Source organism: Macaca nemestrina, chromosome 4, assembly GCF_043159975.1.
Source record: "Macaca nemestrina isolate mMacNem1 chromosome 4, mMacNem.hap1, whole genome shotgun sequence".
Lineage (NCBI taxonomy): Eukaryota > Metazoa > Chordata > Mammalia > Primates > Cercopithecidae > Macaca > Macaca nemestrina.
In genome coordinates this window covers 99147343-99166163 of record NC_092128.1, presented here as the reverse complement: position 1 = coordinate 99166163, position 18821 = coordinate 99147343, and the positions used below count along the sequence as shown (strand labels likewise).

General features: G+C 39.9%; 1 protein-coding gene across 6 annotated transcripts in view; it reads right to left on the bottom strand.

Annotated features, from left to right (window-relative positions):
- Positions 1–18821, bottom strand: part of LOC105475779 (cAMP responsive element binding protein 5) — a 415489-nt gene that overhangs the window by 338399 nt on the left and 58269 nt on the right. The window lies entirely within an intron of this gene.

Genomic DNA, 18821 nt, shown 5'->3' with positions numbered 1-18821 from the left:
CATGCCTGTAATCCCATGAGGGGATACTGGGGCGGGCGGATCATAATGTTGGATTGCTAATGTAGTCTAATCTGAGGCGGGTGGATCACTAAGGTAACCAGCACTGAGGTCAGGAGTTTGAGACCAGCCTGGCCGTCATGGTGAAACCCTATCTCTACTCAAAATACAAAAATTAGCCAGGCATCGTGGTGCACACCTGCAATCCCAGCTACTCGGGAGGCTGGGACAGGAGAATTGCTTGAATCCCGGGAGACGGAGGTTGCAGTGAGTCGAGATCACGCCAGGGCACTCCAGCCTGGGTGACAGAGCTTGCTCCATCTCAAAAATAAACATCAGACACACGTTAAATTACACTGTAGTCTTTTCTCATGTAGCAGTTCAGTTTTTGTTTGTTCGTTTTTTTAATAAAAATAGAGACAAAGTCGTGCTATGTTGCCCAGGCTGGTCTTGAACTTCCGAACTCAAGCAATCCTCTCACCTTGGCCTCCCAAAGTGCTGGGATTACAAGCATGAGCTACCACACCCTGCTGTAGTTAGTTCTAAGGCGCATACATTAGGCAAAAATTGAATGTAGTCAAAATTACCTTTGCAAATCCTCCCAAAAGCCAATATAAGTATAGCATACATGGTTTTGTGGTTACCAATCCACACAGTAACATATATATATATATATGTGTGTGTGTGTGTGTATGTATGTATATATATAATAGGAGATACGCATTTAGTTATTTAAGTTACACAATTTAAATAATTTTCTATGTCATACCCCCTTTTTTTTTTTTTTTTTTTTTTTACCATTTTTAGAGTTATACTTGTGTGTTACATTACTGCTAACAGTATATGGCTATATTACTGAATTAAAACCTACTGCTTCTACTGTGCACACAGGAAGTAATTTGCCTCTTTAAAATGCCACTTGTAGGTGATTCCAATAGGATTCACAAGTCACCTTGTCCCCTGAAATAGGAAGTTCTACTTGGAGTCATAGAATAATCACCCTTTGTCTGAAGGAAGCTTCATTATCTTTCAACCCAAACCAATTATATGGTACTTTGTATATTGTTACCACCTTTCCCTCCCAAACACTAATATTTTTGGCAATATTCTTTGGGAAAATATATGTATACTTTCACTTTTCTGAAGCACAAAGTGAAAAGACTTGCCTTAGATAACACTGTCAGTCAGATATTTTAAAGCAATATAAAGGAAATTTTAAAATGTAAACCTATTCAAACCACTATTTCTCACAATTATACAACTTTCACAGAGCGACGCATTTTCACTCTCCATTTGGCCACCCATGAATACAGAGATTACCATAATTTTATAGCTTTCCTGTATTAAGCATATTGTTTAAAATCCTTTACTGTATTATATTTAGAAGAAGAAAGAAACACAAGTATCTTTGGGATCTTTCTGCTTGCCCTTGTCTGGGGAGTGTTGAGCAATTAAAATAACTTCTCACCTTTCACTGTTCATTTGATTTTGCCATCTGTGATCATATAGCATCTCTCTTCCCCACTAGGAATACTGAGAACATACTACAAAGTCTCAAAATAAGGGGTGACTTTAAAGCTGAGAAAATGATTCTGATCCAAGACAAAATAAACAACAGAGTTGTCGGGCTATCCATTAATTAACTACATCTTAGTTTTCTAGTAAATTCATGTAAATGCTTTCCTGGAACTTCTCTGTCTCTGTAGCCTTCCTCTGCCTGACCACTGCCAGATCATTTAATTACTCCATGCCTAAGGCCCATACCTTAATAAGAGAGGTATAAAAACCAACCTTCAGCAACCTCATTCCTCTTAATATTGGCTATGGAGCCTGGTAGATATTTTCAAATTATGGAGAAAGGTCTGTATATTCGTGTGTTGTTTGCCGGGGTTTTTTGGGAAAGTGTTACTGAAACCTCACTCTAATATTAAATATTATCTATTTATAAAATTACAAAATATAAAGTACGATCTTATTTGCCTAAGATGAGTCTTTCTTGGATGCCACTTAAGAGCTTTAGTTGCTAATGTAGAATGTTATTCTTACCAGGTAACATTAGATGATGTGACGGTAAAATGAGAAAGTTTCATATGTGCACATTTATGGCCTACATCTGAAAGTGGTAATTAATTATAATAATTAGATTAATGTCCAAGCAACAGAAATGATCAAGACTGGAAGTGCTACTGCTGAAAGTTTAAAGAGATTCATTAATAAGCCAAAGTAGGGAAGAGATTGACCAAGCCCAGACACTTAAGTATGAGGAGAAAGTATTTTTCTACCATAATCCAACCCCATCCCAATCCCCGGCCCACCAAAGTACTGACCTTCCCCAGAAATTCAGGCCCATAATGCTAATACTTCGGCAATTCTTTTTGATGTCAACATTGTTTGCCTTATCTTAATTAATGGCTGCATTTGCATATGAGCTGCAGCAAATACTTTAGAATTACAGGATGATGCTGGTGCTTGAAGACAACAAAAGGCTCAGCCACATAGATTCTACTGTCTTCATTGAGTCTTCATGATGTGGATGTTATGTTTAGAGGAATACGAGCAATCTAATCTGTTAGCCACTGAGATATGTCAGTATAAGAAATCATGCCTCAGAAGACACAAGTTGAGAAGTACAATTTGTCCTCAAATCACTTAGAGTTTAGTCATTGATAGGTTCTACTGAGTTACAATTGTTATGTTACTATTTTATTTTAAAACATAAGTGAGTCTGTATCAATGTATTACATGCCATGGATCCCATGGACCAAATATGTTTTAGCAACATAATACTGGAATAAAAGTCTTCAAGTGGAGTGGCAGTTGCTAAAATAAGTTTTCAGTGATTAATAAGGTCTGAAGTGAGTGGGTGTGTATATATAAGTGTGTGAACTTCAACTGCTTTATTCTGATGCCCTGCAGTTCCCACATTTAGCCCTCTGCAAATAGCATTCTCTTGCTAATTCCTTTCTGTGTAGGTGTTTGCAATAGTTTTTCTAAATGGTACCTCTCTACCATGTAGGCTTTATTACTTTTATCAACGAGTATGATCTGGTCTAGTGTATTAGTCAAGAACCATGGTTTATTTTTATGGTCTATTAGTATGGTTCTTTTCTAGCACATATTGTAATAATTATTCTCTCAAACAGACTCTTATTAAATAAAGCCCTGCATAGATTCTTTAACCATTCATCAGGTGGGGGCAAATTACTCAGACAGGATTTGAACGAGGCTGTTCTCTCTCAGTCCTCATCCTCTCATTTCCCATTCAGTTGTTTTACTGGCTTGGATTTTTTAATGAACCAAGTTTTGCTTGGCAACTGCCATACCCTAAGCTCCACTGCATAAAGCTTACATAGTAGGCGTTCAATAAATATTTGTGGAATGGATAATGATCCTGAATCATCACAATACACTGCCCCAAACAGTTTGCCTATTCTCCACTCCTGAGGCAGTGGTTTTCAAACAGTGTTTGCCCTGAATCAAGTTATTGGTGAGGAAGGTAGTTTTGGGGACCACTCAGTCTACCTGTTGACAGTTATGGCCAGAGAAGAAATCTCTCCAGATTTCATGGAAAAAAGTCAAAGGTGCTTTCAGTAGAAACAATGAGTGAATCTAGTTTTATTCAATCTCACAAGTAAACATATTAATTCATTATAAATTGTCTGTTAATGTTGCCATAGACATTGACATCATTAAAGTCCAGTTTATTAACCACATGTGGGCTGAGTATGACCCCCATGAAGCACCTTTGGAAGACACTGAGTAGTCTGATTTCTTTGGTTAGACATTGTCATAATTGTGGCAGATGCTGCCTCATCATTTAACAGTTTCTAAACAGTACTCATTTTTGTTCCTCTTTTCCAAAATTCAGATTCAATAGTCAATTAGAAAAAATGCCCCCTACGTTTAATTTCCTTCAAATTTGGGGAAGATAACAAAAAAACTCTGATAACAAACCCTAATAGTACATAAAGTGAGTTGAGGTTTTTCATGGTTGACAAGGAGATGACAAGCTTGATTTACAATTCAAACCCTCGATTGCCACTGGATTCCTCTGGCCTCACAATGAGCAAGAATCTCTTTCATTGTTCAGTGTTTGACCCCACAAATTCCTGGTCTAAAATGGGAAATCGTCCACAATGGCTCATGCAATCCATTCAAATGCTTTGCCAGCCATTTAGGGATATACTTGGAAATACCATTTCACGAAAGGCAAACACTGCAAAAAGCAAATGATACTGAAAACGTGGACAGCCTACACAGTATACTGTAAATACCTATTGTAAACTTAAGGGTAACAACTAAGCCCAAAGAGGGGGAAAATTGACATCATCTGGTTTGCAGTAATCAGCCAAGAGTGATGTTTGCCCGTGTAAATTGTAGAAAGTCATTACTAATCCCTAGTTAACATCAAACTCTAATCTTAGTGGGATGGCACAAGTTTCCTCCATTCACAGCAGATGGACTCATACAGTGATATTGAATTTGCAATAGTAAATAGTAAGACACTACAAGGGCTGTTCTAATCTGAAAACTTGGCATGTACTCTTTTAAATACCCAAAGTTATAGGAACTTCAAAGTTACGACCTGAAATCGTGAGTATCAGTGAGCACTAACAATAATATGGCTACGTCCCCATCACCTCTGATATTGTTAATCTGGAAATGAATGCATTATAGATCTGAAAGGGGGGCTTGAATTTTAATTGTGATATTGACAACATTTGTCAGCATTTATCACTCTACTGTGAGTGTGGGAAGAGCCTTCTTGGCAGGACTCACATGAAACAGATCGTGCTGCTTTGTTGAGCTTATGAGACCTCAGAAGGGTTCCAGAGGAGGAAACTGGACCTTCCTGAAATGCCAAAAACAGCTGGAAAACAGGAGCACCTTAAGTCAGTCACACTGTGTGACACTCCACATCAATCCTGCTTTCTTCCTGGGAACAAATGTTGTTTATTAATTAAATTAGTTAAGGCCATGGCCAATTTGCACTTCGTGTTTCTGAAACAAAGCAAATATTTATCTCAATACATCTGTCAGAAGGGCAAGGGGACACACACAATAATAACCCAACACACATTCACCGAAAACACACTCTATTTATTTTCTTCAAAGATGCCTGGTTCTACTTGCAAAGCAAGGATGCAGGTAGGATATCCCCACATGTGGCTAGCTGTTGGGAAGGAATTATATATGCAATTTGGAGCTAACAATGTCTTTCTTTGGGAGGGATATTGCATCTTTCATTATCTTATTTGCTCATCTGCAAAACAGTGCCATTGTAGTAAAACACTGTAGAACAGGACCATTCAAAGAGGTATTACGTGAAAACATAACTATTGGGAGCTAACTGTAAATTAAGAGAAAAGTAAGCCCTCTGGATTTCAAATATATCTTTATTTTTCAAACCTGAATATCACAATTTCCAATAGAAAAATAAACACCTTGAATTTCCATCCAAGAAAATCAGCTACTTTGTGTGTGTGTTTGAATCCTTCTGTGTCTGTGTGTGTGTGTCTCTCTGTTTCTGTGGGCATCTCCCCTGTCTCTTTGCGAGCCTATTTCTCAGTGTGTGCCTTTCTCTCCTCTCTTTGTGTGTTTGTTTCCTTATGCCTGTCTGTCTGTCTCTCTCACACAGACACACGCATATACTCATTTTATCAGTAGAGTTCTTACCGCATTACTGGTAAAAGGATCTAGTGGGCTTGTTTCCTGTTGCAGTGTTATTCTTGAAGCGGACTGCTGTCAGAATCTGAATTTCATTGGGCTATTATTATTTGCAGCTGTGTGACCTTTTTAACCCTGCTTTAAAAGTGACATTTCAGCCCTCAAGCTTGAAACGCCTGAATGCTACAAGGTTTTCAAACCAGAGATTTACAGAGGGAACAAGACCAAGAGTGGGACTATACCTTATAAGCGAACATTTCACCAGAACTTGGCGTGAAGAGGATGTGTTCCTGGGCAGCTTAGAGCCAGTAGTCTCCCCCCGGAAGGCCTGAACTTGACACATAACACTGTGGTTAAAGACTACTATTCTGTTCAAACCAGAAAAATATCCCTGTTCTTCAAAGATATTTGCCATCCCCTGGTATCCCAAAAGCTCAGAATCCTACAACCTGAATCAGAGCCCCCTTTGGGATTGCGTCACACTTTGTGTTATGCTTAGGGGCTGTCAGAAGTTCCCCTCCAATGAGGCCCACTGTTCCCAGGAGGAAGGATTTCCAAACAGCTTTTGTCTCTGGAAACTAACCCGGGTCTTACTTCCCAGAGGGGGCCCTAACAGGAGAGAGTGCTGGGGGCTCACCTCCTCTCACGTACTTCTGCAGAGGTCTGTGGTTTTATTTATGTGGCGTTTATGCTGTGTATAGAAAAACATTCCAGTGGGATTGGGTTTTCATATGTTAGATTCCTCTTTCTTTCTTTTTTTTTAAGTTTTCCATATGTTTCTTTAGATCGGAGGTATTTTTTTCAAAGTTACTGGCTAATTCTGATTTTTGTTTCGCATAATCCTGTCTTATAGCTTTCCTCTCTATGGGTTCAATAGTTCAGAACATACTTGGTAATAAGCACTTGTGTGAAGCATGAGAGACATTGTTGAGTAAGTCGCTGAATGCATGTGAGCTGCATTTAGGTCCTTGTCCCCTTGTTGCCATCTAGTACAATACACTTTCTTGCAGAAGACATCACATCTCTAAAAAAAAGGTTATTTGACATCACATCTCTAAAAAAAAGTTTATTTGACATATGTGTGGTTAACAAAACACTAGTGTAGAGATTCTTAGGTTTTGAAGGAAATATTAAATGTAACCAAATAATTTGGCTTGTTTCTAATGGGACTTAACATAACCTCAGAAAACACGCCGAATGGTGGCGAACTCTCTTCCTTTTTACCTGCTGTCACCGTGCACAAAAAGGAAAGAAAACAAAAAGGAAAACTGAGAACAAAACATAGCCAAGGTTTGGGTTGACACTGTCATCTTTATTTTTCCAGAAAAGAAAATATTTCATTGTAATTTAAAATAACTGCCCCCATGAACTCCTGAGAGAAAAGACTATGATAGCAAAGAAATTCAGTGCAAAACTGGATCATTCTTCATACTGGTGAAAAGCAGCTTGCCTTTTGGAAAATCTAAGAAAAAGGTCAGCTGTACAGTTTTCTCTTCTCCCTTTGTGCCTTACTACAGTAAAATTTGCCTCTTTAGAATTGGAACACATTCCCAAATGGTACTACTCTGCCTCGAGATAGATACTTTTCAATGCATTTTGAGTGCATTTGATTTTTAAACAATTTTCATGTAAAATAAATCTCTTTAAATATTCTTAAGAGTCACAACTTTTCAGTCTAGTCTTAGTTTTCTTTTCACACATGCAGATGATTTTTATTGGATATTGTTGGGGTTTTTTTTTGGATTTTTATTCTAGATAAGTATCTATATCTTCAGCAACAATATACATTTGGTCCATCCAATGTATGGGCTGAAGTCATACTCAAAACATCTGAAAATGTGTCTTTTTCTGCATGAATGTGAGCTACCACACGTGAGACTGCATCAAGCCCAGTGAGGTCCAAGCCAGACCACTCTGCTTTCGGTGAAACCGGGAAGAGACTATTTCATCTTACCATTAACTCTTATGATGACATCTACTGACTTCCTCTTGAAAGACATTTGAGAATGATGGTATCAAACTGGGTGCTTTTTTCCCTTGATCCCAGCAGAAAGCTGGGGCATTCCCAGGTTGTATTCTAAAGTAGCCAGCAGTTGTGTTCTGAGCCTGCGACAGCTCACGGTGTCCGTTGAACACAGGGTAAAAATATACCGAAGCCTTGTTTCAGCTTCCTCACACATTCTGCTTCAAATGTCAAGCGTGCGAACAATTGACAGTACTAGGAGGTCACTTAAAGGCCGTGTTAAGGCAAAAATCTTATGCCATCCGAAGATGCTCTCATCATTCAAACAAGGTTCTCGTTCTAAATGTTAGCAAAAGGCACATTTCATCTGTCTGCCTGGAAAAGGCATCATTTCCTTGGGTGGCCCAGTAAGGGGATTTGGAAATATGTGAAGCCAATTATTGACTGCTATTATTACTGAGGGGGTCACTGTGGCATTTAGTGGGAGGGGGCCAGGGATATGGGATATTCCGCAATGCACAGGATGGCTGGATCTGTGCAACACTGGAGTCTCCTGATCTGATAGCCAATAGTGTGGCTTTTGCAAGAATAATTAGAGTGTAAGTACCCACAACTGCCTCGCCCATGCCACCCAGTTTAGGGTAAAAGGCAAATTAAGAATAAGACAACAGGATGAGTGAGGCAATGAAAACAAAGACCACATACAGAAGAGATGAAAGGGACTAAGTGCGTCCCCACCTCTTTATACTTTTCTAAGCGCTCTAAAAAACTCGGGCAAAGTTAAGCTTATGACAAGGCCAGATTCAATGCCAATTAAAACTTTATGAATATTCAAAAAAGTATGTGAAATTATCATTCCCTGTCAGTGTGAGGGAGGGCTGGGGTCTGTTGCCAACACTTAAACTAAGCATAAGCATACTCTTGCAGGTTCAATCCATAGAGGAGAGAGATGACTAAGCTGGTATCAATTAAGGTGGCTTTTTCTAGGTAAATGATCTGGTTTGGCCACCTACAGCTCCCACTGTCCAGATAACCTTTATCTAGAGCAGTGTTGACTCAACAGTAGCAAAAGAAAGAGTTGCCCTAACATACAAATATATCTCCTGCTCCGATGCCTTTCCACTTGTGATAATTGCCTTGTTGATTTTCTATTATTACTGAGAGGACAGCTCCAACATAAAGAATGTGTTTTCCTTTTTTTTTTTTTTTTTTTTTTTTTTTTTTTGTACTTAAATAGAAAACATCACAAGCTTCTAAATTCCGCTTTAACGTTGCTGGCACCATTAGCCCTCCACTCACAGAATACGTATTAGGGAAACTTTTGCCTCTTAACCAACTTCTCAGTAAGAAAGCTTAATCAGTCCAAAAGAGCAAAAATACACACACATATACATATTTTTTTCTTTTGGCCTGTTTTCTTATTGAGAAGTTTATATATAATATATATAAATATGTATATCTATTCACACACTTTACAGGGATTCTTTCATCCTGATAAACAAGCTTAAGACTCAAAACTCATGCCTAGCTCGTATTGTAACATGAGGAGGATACTGATTGCATAAGGAAGCAACTACAAAACTCTAGGCCCACCTTTCTGCACAAGGTTCACCAGAGTGAAGGATCATTAAACATTTTTAAAGTGCAGAAATGAGCTGTGTGGGGTTTTGTGGGTTTTGTTTGTTTGTCTGTTGGTTTTGAGACATGGTCTCTCTCTGTCACTCAGGCTGGAGTGATCATAGCTCACTGTGGCCTCAAACTCCAGGGCTCAAGGGATCCTCCCACCTCAGCCTCCCAAGTAGTTGGGACACCACAGGTGTGCACCACCACACCCGGCTAATTTTTTAGTTTTTGTAGAGATATCGTTTCCCTGTGTTGCCTAGGCTGGTCTCAAACTCCCAGACTCAAGCAATCCTGCTGCCTCATCCTCCTAAAGTGCTGGAATTACAGGTGTGAGCCACCATGCCCACCTAATAAGTTGTGTTTTGGGGGATTCCTAGAGTATTTCCATGGACTAGAAAAGTCCTTCATGTCTTTCTCAACTTCCTACTAAACAAAAGAATCACTCACTAAAGCCTGCTAATCCACTAAAACACTCTGGGAAAAGCACATGGAAGGAAAAGGCCTTTTCCTTGAACCCCACCACCCACGGGAGGTTAACACTGTGCCAGACTCCAATTCATCAAAAGGTCCAAGCCATTAACAAACAAACGCAGGGACTTTTCTTTTTATGCCCCAGGGCTCAGGTCCCCAAACAACAGCACCATTTTCAAATCCATACTTCAAATCAGCATGAAAAGGGAAAGAGGATTTCTTTAAATGCCCCTGTGCTCCCAAACCTAGGAGTCCTTCCTAGGCATGAATATGGTCTCTTTGCTCAGGGGAGTGTAGATCACATGCTGGGAAAAACCCAGAACCTGGATCCTTCTGAAAGGGAAAGAAAAAAGGGGAAGAGGGTACAGGCAGCACCCAGCAGGGGCATTGGAGAAGGCCTATGAGACATGCTTACTGAAAGGCTGAAGAAAGGGGAAGGGAAAAGGCCAGCCCCCAAATCCACACTGGGAAATTGTGGCTGCCCTTGATGGGGCATTGTTCACAAACTGCTTCAGGGAAAGTGGCCTGTGGACAGTGATTGATTACCCATCACAGTGAACTTGTTCAAACACGGTTCAACTTGGGCACGCACCAGGGGCAGAATCAGAAACCAAGGACACGGGTCTCATTCATTCATTTCTTCCCCACATCGTCACTGAGCACCTACCATGCATGAGGCCCCATGCTAGGAGAATGAAGGCTTGGCACAAACAGTCCCTGCCCTCTGGGCAATGATTCTCCAGTAGGAAAGGGAAGCGTGCCCAGATGTCTATGGTGGAAAGCAGAATTTTAATGACCATAAAGTACTTTTAGTAAAGTACTTTGAGAGTTCAGAGGCCATGAGAAAGCAAGACTGTTTCATTAACTACATCAAATATCATATCATCTCTTTTTTTACAGCTAAATATTTCTCATAATAAGATGCCAGTTCAAGTTGCACACACACATATAACCCCTGGAGCAATATTTTAATTCTTTTAGGAGTAAGGATTTTGTTTGCTTGTTTTTTAAATTTAGGCTTTATTTTGCTTTTAATGCTGAAAAAGTAAAACTGCATTATTTATGGTAAGCCTAACATTGTGATTAGTAGACCAGATTTTATGTTAGAAAATAAACAATTAAATCTCAGCTCCTTTGCTAATTAGCTGTGGGATCTTAGGCAAGTTACTTAACTCCTCTGAATATTAATTTTCTCCTATAAAAAGACACTACAGGTGATACTGATTTTATCTGACTCAGGGACATTGGGAGGATCAAGTGGGATATTTAGGAAAGCACCTCATAAATGTAAAGTGCTGTGAAATGTTGGTTACTGTTTTTATAGTACACTCAACTTGCAGACATGGACTTGCAGAGGTGGCGCATGGCACAGAGTTATGTATACACTTCGTGGCATATGTTGAGAGATTGAAGATTCCAAAGGACGTTGAAGGTTATGATCTTTTAAGAGGTCCTGACTTGATGATTCTCCGATAATCTAGCAATTATCAAGCAAATCCTGATCTGCCAACTTTTTACTTGAAGGTTCCCAAGTAGAATTATTTTATCTTCTACGTGATCTCGAGAAGGACCTTGGAGACAAGTCTGCGTTCCAACTTGGCTCTGCCACATACCAGTCAACCTATGAGCTTGGGTAGGTTTTGTCTGTGTGTTTGTTTTTCATTTCACTGCATTGGGCTCTTTTACAACAATGACAATACCTACTTCTCACAGTTGTTATAAAAGTTAAATCGCTGCCAGCCTACAGACGGGTGTAATAGGTCACGTGACTCTGGGGTAAAGTGTGGCTGTTGGAACCTGAGCAAGCCAGGCAAGAGGAACTCCTCATCCTGGGCTGGAGGGGCTGGGGATGGAGCTGCACATGTCTGTTTTCCTTCCTGAAGATGGCTCCTGGCCATAGAATACAAGTAAAGTGCTTTGCTGGCAAGGCCACGTCCCCATATGTGCCTGGCTACCCTGTCCCTGCAGTCCCAACCCCAGCCAGGCAGGAAGAGTTCAGAAGGCCCCTGGATAAGATGAGAAACTCAGCCTTCTTATCAGTAAGTGCTTTAGGCTTACCTGGAGGCACTGGATATAAGACTGACACAGATTGTGACACCCTCTTTATACCTACTCTCCACTTGAACTATCAAAAAAAAAAAAGTCCAATCTTCTTTTCATTATTACATTTTCGTTAGTACACTACATTTTCTTAATCTTAACACTTATTCTTATTTTCGCTCTTCCTTATTTTTTTCTTTTCTTTCTCTCCTTTTGTTCCCCAAATATCCCATGTGATATTTAATTCTAAAAATGCTACTTTTTCTAAAAAATAGAGATGGAGTCTCACTACGTTTCCCAGAAGGCTCTTGAACTCCTGGACTCAAGCAATCCTCCCACCTCAGCCTCCCAAACTCCTGGGATTATAGGCGTGAGCCACCACACCTGGCCAAAAACAAGAAACTTCTGAATAATGCATGAAGTGTCCGTTAGCTGTGAAAAAAAGGAAGTCATAATATAATCAATGATCTGGTCATTTCAACCTCTTGAGAAAATGGAGAGATGATGTCTCAATAATAGCAACATTTCCTAACTTGGGGCACTGGGGAGTTAAAGATGAATAATCCAGTACCTCTGTCCCTAAAATCTGGTCACCTCCCGAGGCAGAAAGGTTTATACATGTGGAAAGCCTAACAGATTTTGAATTTTTTACTGCTTGGGGGTAGTCAAAATTTTATATAATGAAAGCATATCTTTCACATACCATCACATCCTATGTGTCAGGCATTTTTAATCTCAAAAAAGCATTTTCCATCAAGGCTGAAAGAAAGCCTTGATTAGACACGGACTTGATTTATCTCCTCCACTAAGTGCCTCTGTACTAAACACAGCACAGGGTAAAGTCGTTAGAATATGAGTTAGGATGCCAAAATTTCCAGTTATTTCCAAAGCCCTCAGTGTTCCTATCCCCCTTTGCAATACTGACATCAAAGGATTTCTGGTCTTCTCGAAGTGATAGCATTATTTAAATAGTGACATCAAGTTAATGTTTGGAAGATGCCTCAAGGACCTTAAACTCAATTGTAAGTAGTAGTATGATCGCTATTTCCTCATCCGTCCTCTACTGTTTCCAAAGAAACAGAAGAAACCACTCACACAAACACACACAAAAATCCTCCGGACACCCCAGTTAACCAGTGTCTCCTTTCTTCCCAAACCGCCAATCAGCCAGTCATCGGGCAAACAGCTCAAGCACCAGGCAAGGAAAACATGTTATTTTTCTGGGCAAGCCTTAACTTCACTGCCTACAAAACACAGCCCCATGGGGCACATCCCACACATGGGGAGAGCAAGACTCCCATCTCGCATTTGAAACCAATAGTTACCAGTCAACACCCGCGGAAACTGAGGTCAGGATTCCCCAGCATGCACCCTGCAGTCCAAAGTCATTATTCTCCAGATTTCCTACACAGACCAGTCCTGACGTCCCAAGTCATTCCTGCAATCCCTCTCCTACTAGTAATACTCAAAGAAAGCTCCAACAAGAACAGCGTAAGAGAAAACTTCCCCTCCCCACAGAGCCTCATTCCCCAGCTGCCCAACACCCAGCAGACTTCTCAGAGGGGGAGAATTTGCTTGGTATCGGCATGGGATGCCCTCTGAAACAGGAGAGTCAGTGGAGTAAGATAAGAAAAGAAAGCGAAATCCAACAACAAAACCAGGCTTCAGACAGTCCGTTAAAAAATGAGGCTGTCAGGAGCCAAATTCCACAGTGCACAAAAGCCACTTAAAGGCACACCCTAAAACACTCGCTAGAAATCTTCAAAGAACAAGGGAGGCTCCCTGCCACAGGCCAGGGTCATGCACCCAAAGGTGACAATGAGACACTCCCAAGAACATCTGGCCAAATAAGCCGGGCACTGGGCCCTTCCAGACACGGGACAGCAGCCTTTGTCTGCTCTCATCCAGTGACCTCAGATCCCTGCCCGGGCTTGGCTGCTTCCAGCCTCATTCAGCTGAGCACGGTGCAGGGTCAGCGTTCTTAAGGCATCTGGGAAAGCCACTGTCTTCCTCATCTTCCCCATCTTCTGACAGAAGACTCAGTCTTCCAGCAAAAGTCTCCCGAGGACCTACCAGGGCCAGGCCTTGTATCAGATGTGGGGTAGAAAACACTGAATGGGAAAGATGGGGCCTCTGTTCTCATAGAGCTTACCTTATAACGCAAAGAGACAAAAAACAAAACAAGCAAAAACACAAGCACAGAAACCAAGAAAGTGACCAAGGAAAGTAACAGCACATTTTGGAGAGTTCATTGAAAGAGATAAAGAGGGTGATGTGATAAAGAGAGGAAGGTGCACAAGGAAGCTTTTTATTGTTTTTCTTGGAGATGGGATCTTGCTCTGTCACCCAGGCTGGAGTGCAGTGGTGCCTTCACAGCTCATTACACCCTTGATCTCCCAGGCTTAAGCAATCTTCTCACCTCAGCCTCTCAAGTAGCTGGGACCATAGGTGTGCACCCCTGCGCCTGGCTAATTTTTTTATTTTTTGTAGAGATGGGGTCCCACTATGTTGCCCAGGCTGGTCTTGAACTCCTGGCCTCAAGAAAAGCTCCCACGCCTGGCCTGGGGAAGTTTTTTGAAGGAGGAGGTAACGCTTACCTCTCTGGACAGGTGACATTTAGTTTGAGGCCTGACAAATGCATATGAGCTGTTTGAAGAGTAAGCAGGGGAGGGTGGTCCAGGCAGAAAGGACAGCAAAAGCAAAGAGCTTGGCATGTCTGAGGGACTGAAAGAAGGCTGGCAAGGATGCAGCATGGCCCACAGGGAGAGAGAAGCCCCAAGTAAGAGAAAAAAGCAGGCAAGTCTTAAATCAACCAGGACTAGGATTGATTCTCAGAGCACAGAAAAGCACTGAGGAATTCCAGGCTGCAGAGAGAGACCTTGGGTCATTGAAATACCTGTTCCTCCGTCCCCAAGTGAAACATGAGGGTCCTAGTAATTCACTTGGGGGATCCTGGGAGGGCTAAAGGCATCTCAGGACCAAGATAGAGACTGACACAGAGCAGATGCTCACCTTCTCATAAAATAAATCACACAGCCTATCCCATGCATAAATAAATATTTAGACTTCCCTGCAAAGTAAGAATGTTGTCCTAGGGGTGAGGAGCAGAAAGAACACAGCCCTGTGACATAGCTACCACCAGCCAGCTCTGTAGTTGCAGCTTGAGGTCAAATCACTTGTGTAACCTTGGGGAGGAACTTAACTTATCCACACATATTTCCTCATCTATAAATAGAGATAATACCTACGTCATAGGCTTTTTTGAGGATTAAATGAGCATATACACACATACACATATACATATAGTGCAGAGAATAATTTCTAGTATATAGTAAATATACAATATACATTAGCTATAATTACAATAATAAAATTTTTCTTCTAACAGAAGACACTTATTCACCTTGAAAACAAGATGTGAAAGCCTTTTCAATCCCATATAACCAAACCTAGGACAATCTCAATTACTATGTTTTCTTTCTTTCTTTTTTTTTTTTTTGCTTTGACTATAAGATGGCATATTTTGGGTTTAGTGGCTAGAGATTGTTTTTGTTGGGATGGAAAGCATGTCAAATAAAATTTTTCTCTCTCCATAGGTTAGATTTGTTTTGGTTTTGGTTTGTTTTACAGAACTGCGTAAAATTATAGAATTGGTTTATCCATTGAAGGTTGGTCAAAAACTTAATAATTGACAAATTGTGTTTTATCTTATTGTGATTTTATATGTAAGAAATGCCAAACATTAACAGATTTATAGTGGTTACAGCGGGACAATGAGATAATGCAGTTTTTGTATCTATATTTTATATTTTTTCTATTATGAACATTGATTGACTCTGTTCAAGATAAATTAAAAACTCAGTGTAAGATAAAACAAGTATATCTGGAAGTGTGTGATGACGGCAAGGATACCAGGAGAGTCTGTAGGGCCTGCCTCACTCCTTGCAGTTGATCATTTGTTTTATCTTGGACAAATGTCTAAGCTTCTTTGAATTTTAATTTTATTATTTATAATATGGACAAAACAATTCTTTTTCACACAGCATTGTGATAAAGATTAAATGCAGCATGTGGTGAATGCCCAATAGGTCCCAGCTCTGTAGTACTGTGTAGTGTTTTAGAGTATATGGGTTCACACAAAAGACCCAAAATAGCCAAATTATACTGAGCTATAGTAACTAAAAGAGCATGGTTTTGGCATAAAAGCAGATACAGAGACCAATGGAACAGAAGAGAGAACCCAGAAATGAATCTACACATGTACAGTGAACTCATTTTCAATGAAGAGGCCAAGAAGATACACCGGAGCAAAAACAGTGTCTTCAATAAACGGCGCTGGGAACACTGGAAATCCATACACAGAAGAATGAAACTAGACCCCCATCTCTCATCATATACAAAAATCAAATCAAAAATGGATTAAAGATTTAAATCTAAGACCTCAAACTATGAAACTACTACAAGAAAACATTGGAAAAACTCTCCAGGACATTGGTCTGGACAAAGATTTGAGTAATACCCTCAAGCACAGGCAACCAAAGCAAAACTGGACCAATGGGATTATATCAAGTTTAAAAGCTTCTGCACAGCAAAGGAAACAATCAACAAAGTGAAAAGACAATCCAAGGATAGGAGAAAATATCTGCAAACTACCCATCTGACGAGGGCTTAATAATCAGAATATAGAAGACACTCAACTCTAGAAAAAAATCTAATAATCCAATAAAAAATTGGGCAAAAAATTTGAAGAGACATTTCTCAAAAGAAGACATACAAATAGCAAACCAACATATGAAAGGGTGTGCAACATCATTTATCATCAGAGAAATGCAACTCAAAACTACAATGAGATATTATCTTGCCCCAGTTAAAATGGCTTATATATATCCAGAAGACAGGCAATCACAAATGCTGGCGAGGATGTGGAGTAAAGGGAACCCTCATACACTGTTGGTGGGAATGTAAATTAGTACAATCACTGTGGAAAACCATTTGGAGGTTTCTCAAAAAGCTAAAAAATAGAGCTACCATATGATCCTGCAATCCCACTGCTGGGTATGTACCCAAATGGAAAGAAATCAATATATTGAAGAGATGTCCGCATTCTCATGTTTGTTGTAGCACTGTTCACAATTAGCCAAGATTTGGAAGAAACCTAAGTGTCCATCAACAGATGAATGGACAAAGAAAACGTTGTATTTATACACAATGAAGTACTACTCAGCCATAAAAAAAAATGAGATTCAGTCATTTGCAACAATATGGATGAAACTGGAGATCACTGTGTTAAGTAAAATAAGCCAGTCATGGAAAGACAAACATCGCATGTTCTGTCTTCTTCATGGAATCTAAAAATCAAAACAAGTAAACCCGTGGACATAGAGGGTAGAAGGATGGTTACCAGAGGCTGGAAAAGGTAGTGGGGAAGTCAGGGGGAGATAGGAATGGTTAATGGGTACAAAAAAATAGAATGAATGAATGAATAAAGCCTAATATTTGGTAGCACAACAAGGTAGCTATAGTCAATAATAATTTAATTGTACATTTTAAAATTACTAAAAGAGTATTGGATTATTTGTAACACAAAAGATAAATGCTGAGGGGCTGGATACCCCATCTTCAATGGTGTGATGATTATTACACATTGCATGCCTATATCAAAATATCTCATGTACTCCATAAGTATATATATCTACTGTGTACTCACAAAAATTTTATATTTAATAAATAAATAAGCATTATCACGTTGGAAAAAAAGAGTATGTGGGTTCAAATCTTGGTTCTTTCAATAATTAGCTGTGTGACTTTGGATAAGTCACTTAACCTCTCTGTGCCTCCATTTCCTTGCATCTTATAATAATGGTGCTTACCTCCTAAGGATTATTAGTATGTGAGGATTAAAAGATTTAACATCTGTAAACAATTGAGAACAGTGTCTGGCACATGGTAAGTGCTATGTAACTGCCAGCTCTTATTACATTATGAAATCTGAATCTAAAACTTCAGAAATGCATATGGTTCTATAATCATGTAAATATGGTTTATTTTCTGGTGACAAAAATAACAAGCAAGAATAGCATGGCATTTTAGTATCAATCATTGGCAGAGACATTAATTTTTATTCATGTATGAACTTATGTTTATGTGGCAAAAAAAAAAAATCAAAGTCCTAATTTTTAAAATTTGTTTCCATATATTTAAACACAAGCTATAATTTCAGGACTACCCAGCAAACTCTTAATTGCCTGAGCTAATTTCTCCAATGAGTATTTTCTTTGCCATCACTCTGTCTCTGCATTGTTCCCCAGGGCACAACAGGATTCAGTAAATCCATAGGCGTATTTGTTAGATTATGCGATCACACAGCATGGCAGGTACACAGGTGGTCCACTTCTTATCTTTTTAATTTTTATTTATTTGTCATTTAGAGACAGGGTCTCACCTGTTGCCCAGGCTGGAGTGCAGTGGTACAATCATGGCTCATTGCAGCCTCGAACCCCTTGGCTCAAGCGATCCTCCCACCTCAGCTTCCTGAGTAGTTGGGACTACAGGCACATGCCAGCACGCCTGGCCCTACTTATTTATCAAACGTAATCGTTGTCAGCTGCCTATCTTGCCTGGAACCGTGCTAGGTGTTGAGGAGACCTAAATGAAGGAAAGATGTAGTCTCTAGGAGATCACATAGTAGTTGAGAGCATGGGATTGTGAATTTGAGCTCCATCCCATCTGTCTTTACATTAAGATGTACAGGATCTTGGACATGCTACTGAATTTCTCTGAATTTCCATTCTCTAGTCCGCAAAATAGGAAGAAGAATAATGACAACTACCTCAGAGGTCTGTTGTGAAGATGGAAGGAGAAGCTAGCTATAAAGCATTTAGCACATGGTAAACTCTCAATAAATGTTAGCTCTTGATATGTGGCCTTCAAGGCAGGCAGACATAAGCTGATAGCTACACATCTCCGTGAAAGTGAGATCCAGTCTCAAGGGAGACAATGGGAGCACAGAAGAGGGAGTTCAACTGATCTGTAGGAGTCAGGATTTAACAAAGGAGAACTG